The sequence below is a fragment of the Limulus polyphemus genome, unplaced genomic scaffold (genome assembly GCF_000517525.1).
Source record: "Limulus polyphemus unplaced genomic scaffold, Limulus_polyphemus-2.1.2 Scaffold3344, whole genome shotgun sequence".
In the NCBI taxonomy this organism is placed as follows: Eukaryota; Metazoa; Arthropoda; class Merostomata; order Xiphosura; family Limulidae; genus Limulus; species Limulus polyphemus.
The window spans coordinates 106,290-112,404 of NW_013668954.1; positions in this window are offsets into that span (position 1 = coordinate 106,290).

The window sequence follows — 6,115 nt, forward strand, 5'->3', positions numbered from 1 at the left end:
TTTTGTCCTGACTTTGTTGCTAGTACACATAAGAAAGCTGTATAACTTCTTCATATGCAATGAGTGTAGTTGTGTTTTGTTTCATTGTGTACTGATATATAATGTGGTAACAGCACAAATAATTAATCTTGACTTACTGGAAATATTAGCTGAATTGTTTTAATTCAGCTGACCTTGGTCTGTATTATATATTTCGTGAAACCTGAAAAAGAAAAGGCTTGAGTTTGGTTGGCTTGCAGATATCAGCACCTTACTAGCTACAATAGTTTATACATTGCAATATTCATTTCTCCCCAAACCTCATATGTAAGCCTGTATAAATGTTAATTGACCTCAGCAATAATTTTAACACCCTGTGTATAAAATCAGTTTTAGGCCAGAGAACTGTTGTAAGTAGTCCATTACAATTTTAAATCTAAAATTATAGCTCAACATTTGAACAATCATAATTCATTTGACCTTACACTTCAATCCTAACTTATTTATTTAAAGACCTTAACCTTTCTGATTGAACTAGCTAGCAGACATTTTAGCAAGAGATAAAAGTTTGATGAAATCTCTGATTGCCCAGCAGTTCCAAAAAGCCTAGAGACTACCCCCACCTTTTCCTTGCCAGAACACATGGAAGAAACTTATTTCCTGATCAACAGATTAGATATGTGGGATCTGACTGAGGTCTTTCCTGAGCTGGTCCTGAAGTCTCCTTTGACGCCAAAGCCTTTTAAGCTATCCTCGTTATCTTGGCTGATGAAGGGCAGATCAGATGAGACATTTACAGAACTTTGCGTGCTAGTGAAGTCTATTCTGCTCTTAGTTCAAACCATGTCCCAATGTTGGAACTGACTACAACACCTATCAAGGTAGAGCCAAAGAAAAGGTTAGAATGATGTTACAAAACAGTGATGCTTCCCCATTAAAGTATACGTGTCAACATAAAATCACCATATCAGATGTGTACTAACCTTTGACATCTCCAAACTGAAGAGAACCTTCCAAGAGCTCAAGTCCAGACATAACCATGTAACTCAAGTTGAACTGTCCATCATGGCTGGAACCTAAATGTGTGCAGCTCCTCTCCTGCTACTCAGTGTGTCTAAATATATCAGCCCATCAGTGCTAAGTAAGAGCTCCTGATGACACCCATGATGGCTATTACCCAGTGACCTACTCATTAGCAATTACCAATCCTGAACTAGCATTGACAAGCTCAGGCTGCTAACTGGAGGGAGGCTTGAGCATCACATGAGAGAGAGGAGGACTGGTTGCTGAATTGCAACAAGCTACCATCCTATCTGAAGAAGGAGGTGCTGGAACTGTGGACTGAACTAGCCCACACCTGAAAGGCCTTGATGAAGGCCAAGAAGATAATACAGCAGACCTACCATTACTAGCAAGAAGGTAACTGCTATCCTCAAAAGTCTCTGAACAGGGCTCCAGTACCACTGAGCTTCGAGGACATCATTTGTCTAAGTTTGGTGACTCTATGAAGTCACCTGTGTGTTTGCACATAAGTGTAATGTATAAACTGAATTGGACTTTACCCTTATTTATGATAACCTGATATCCATCATGCTAAAGTATGCAAAATATCATTAAATTCTGTGCAAGTGTAGTGCATGAAGTGTGCAGGACCTGTGAACAAATGGGTTGTTGCTACAAGAACTTTACTTTAAGTTGTACCTTTTTATATACGTGTATATTATTCCCTTTTCTCCTCTTATTTGACTTATGAAAATGTGTTTCATAATATATATAATTTAATTTTTCTTATCTCTATGTAAAGGGTTTATGTTATACGTTTTATCTTTTGTATGTTTATTTTATTGATTGATGTATTGTTAAAAGGTTAATTTTGTGCTTTTTGATGCTAATAATTTCTAATTTTTCTTTCTTTTTGTATCCTAAATGGTATACTCTGTTTTAAAGTAAATATATTTTATTTTACATTTTTGAATTTGGTGTTTTTTACTCTTAAAGAATGGTTTGTTTTATTTTTTACAATCTTGATGTTCTGTGTATTACTGATTTTAAAGATCGTAATTCCTTCCATTTTGGTTTGATTTATCATGGATTCATCTAGTATGTATAATTGTAATGTTAAAGGGTGTATCTTATTTTTTCTTTTAAATAGATTTTGCTGTGTTATATGCTATACTGTATCAGCCTTTGGTTTTATTCTAATTCTGAATGTCCACTTATCACTATTTTGTAAAGTTGCTTTCCTTGTTTTACTTATCTGTGTTGCGGTATTCTGATCCAACTATTAAGTTGTTGTTTGGCCGATGTTCTTAGTGTTCTAATGAGTGTTTGTGTTATACAGGGGCGAGAGTAAGTTAAATATGCTGACAAATGCATGAATTAATTTAATTGGTATGTAAATTTGAAAGTTAGGGACAGCTGGGACAGCCTGAAAGTAAAGGAAGAGGAAAGGTGTGGTATGCAGGTTTTCTACCCAGCTCTCTCACGTAAGATTTTTCAAAAGTTTCATATACGCAGATGCATGTAGTTGTAACACAGAATGCGGGTCACAAAAGTCACTAAATTTCTTTCACACATCCATTTGTGACATCACTTGCACTTTCTCGTGGAAAAGATTTCTGTGAAACTGAACATACTATACAAAAGTCGAAAGTGATGTTTTCCACTGGCAGGTCAGATGATACCTTAAAGATACAACCTATCTTATTTTGCTATGGGAATGATCAACAGTAAAGTGGGTAGGGCACACATCCTGAGAAGAACAGCATTATTGTTTTATGTACACAGTACTATATTTTCTCATTCTGGAACAGATTGTTTCATTTTGTTACACATTATTTCTAGTCTCCTTAATACCTTTAATTATTCAAAAGCATTCAAGGTCATAAAATTCAAATTTACTCTGTGAGATATTTTCTTTCATATCGCTTGTCATTCTGTTGATTCCACCTAATCACTCTTAGGAGAAATCAGGGCACCTTAGAATACCACAAAACTACTTCTAAAATAAAACTTAAAGAGAGGTAGAGTAAGTATACTTCCATGGTTATGGTGCGTATACGCTATTCTTTCTTTAATATTATTTTATCTAATACAGAGGGTTGAGTATGTTATATTAAAAACATTTTAAATATGTAAATCAGCAAGTCACGTGACAACCACAGCTTGCATAAAGCCGCAGTGGAAAACGCTGTATCAAAAGTACATTTTGACATTGTTTGACATTTCGTAGGTAGTGTAATACCAATAAAAGTGTATTGCATTTGGGAAGAGTACTTTTCAATGCAGAATATTCATACACTCAGATTGTAAAGATGGGGGTCAGAAAGGGAATTAAGAATTTCCAAGTGCGTCAGCGCAAAAATACACAAACTTTGATTGTGTTTAAATTTGTAAATAAAGATTGTTTCCTTTATGTTTAACTAGCTGGAGTACCAGTCTGTTGGATGGGTGAAATAAAAAGTTGTTTGTAACAAAGGAGAGAAAATTGTGCTTATATTTTTTCTTCTTAACATAATAAGCATTAAAAGTGCAATAAAAATACAAAAAGGTACCAATACTAAAAGAAAGACATACTTTTTCAATAATTTTATCAATATGCCATCCTGTATCACTCTGTCAAGTTGTGCTGATTTGGTAGTTTTCTCCGAAATTAGATATGAAATTAGATGGGGTCCAACACACACACATGACCTTCCTCGTGTTATCCTGTATCATTGTGTCAAGTTCGGTGCTGATTGATCAAGAAATGTGGAAGCATATGTGGAACAGATACACACATATATTGACTTTTATTTATACAGAAGATGGTGGCGGGTCCAACCACCACTCTCTTCGTGACCTTCCTCATGTCATTCTATATCACTGTGTCAAGTTTGGTGCTGATTGACAAAGAAATGTGGAAATGTGTAAGGAACAGATGGATGACAAGTGCGAACAAACAGACACAAACTTGGCTTTATATATTAGATGGTATTGGAAAACAAAAAATATGGAATCAACTTGGATAACCAGAACCACACAGAAAAAGACCTACAGAAAGTTGTATGCTGTCATGATAGGCAAAATGTAGCATCTTATAATAGGTGACAATACAAAAACAGAAAGGTCAGTAGCAAAAGCCATGTGACCGAGGCAACAGTGTGCAATATTATCAAGAAATATCTCCATATGAAGAATGACACAACTCAGATGTACACAAGTTGCTTCCACAACATACCTACTGAAACCACCACAAACTTTCAACAGCTGGAGAATGCTATTCCATACAAAGACACAGTGTCTATGTAATTTGTGCAACCAGATTGTTGAAATAGGCACTAGGAAATAATTTTCCTCGTATAATAGATTATTTATGGACAGCTCTCAGGGAGAAGTTGTGTGCTTTGGACATGACAGCCTTAAGTTGGAGCTTTTTGCAATGAAATCTGCGCTGCAGGAGACAGATCATAACTGAACGTGGCGAAATGGACTTTAATGACGTTGTGAAGCTCCAAAATCGTTTTGATATAACGTAAGCAATCTTAGTAATATTGATTAGAAAGTTTAATATATTAATTTTTGTTATAGAAATTATTTTACATTGTTATCATAGAATAAGGATTTAAGGATAACGTAAATATCTTAAGCTGGCCGAACCTGGTGATTTGTGAGACATCATCCAGTTTACAGCCGAAAATATTGCTAACAACGAAGGTGTCCACCTCGGGAAATAACACATTCTAATCTTTATAAGAAGAACGAAAGAACAGTCTGTATAATTAGCTGTACTCTTTGGTTTTTGATTATGTAGCTGGCTTTGATCGAAAGTTGATATTAATTATTCCTTCTTTCTTTGAGTTATAAATATTTCACTTATGTATGTTTGTTTGCGAATAAATAACAGTTTATTATTTGTAAGCTAATGTATTTGTTTTTGTTGTTTCACAGTTTTTTACGCAATTGTTCAAGTATCTGGTTAGATCTTTAAACTTGGATTTATATCAGTTTGTTAAATTTGTTGGTAGCCAAGAGAGAGCGAAATCCCACACTTCTTATGAAAATTGCAAAACAATTTACACGGTGAGCTGTTTCAAAATAGACAATCCAAAAGTTGAACACAACGTAAAACATAATGTATATCAATAACGTCCATTTGTGGACTTTGTATTTTTGTTGGGTTTTTTAGGGAGGGGGGCAATACATCAGTCTATCAGAATATAATACATCTTTTCAGTACTGTTATTATTTTCAGCAAAATGTTTTTGTTAGGCCACAGGTGTAGGAACTACTTTTCATCAGCAAATTGAGCGTTAATCTTTGCATGAAAACCATTTTAAATATTATTCCAAAAATATAAACAATCTTTTTATTTTATTTATTTCAGATATTATTATATTATTTTACATTAATCTAAAGTTTATTCTGCATACGCTTTAAAAACAAATCACAAAAATTAAACAAAGAAGTTTATTATCATTTTAAATATCCAGCTTTTTAACTATTATTTACAAATTACACGAAACAACAAGTTGAATAATGTCAAATTTATATATCCCAAGTGTTCGTAGTGTTCTAGTAATTGTAATAAATCATCACAAAGTGGACCTTTTTGTAAAGTATGGCTACACACGACTTGTCAGTTCTTTTTGATTAAGTGAAATTTCTGATGATAGCTAGTAAAATCATATTGCGTTTAAATAAAAGTTTTCTTTATTTAAATTTTAAATGTGAGACCGTATGCTAATTGAAATATAGACAAATGCATTTATATATATTGTTACGACAGCAGAGGTCACGTGACGCTAGTAACACGTCATATTCTCGAAGCTTCGTGAAGCCTCGAGTGTTTACTAGATATGCGGTATTCTTGTATATAAGACCGCCAAGAAGTGACGGCAACAATGGAATATAATTGAACTGCAGACAGAGAGAGACTGACAATTGAGTCGAGCACGTGAGTCGTTCGTTGTGAATTATAGCGTTTGTTATAGCGTGATCGTGGAAATTAAGTGAATTTCAAAGTTGTATTGAGAAAGAATAAACTAGTTTTGTCTAAGAAAGGACTTGTGTCGCAAAAGTTTCATCGGAAAGAAATTATACGGGAAATTAAGTAACGACCAGAGACGTAACAATATCTATATATATAAAAGAAGAA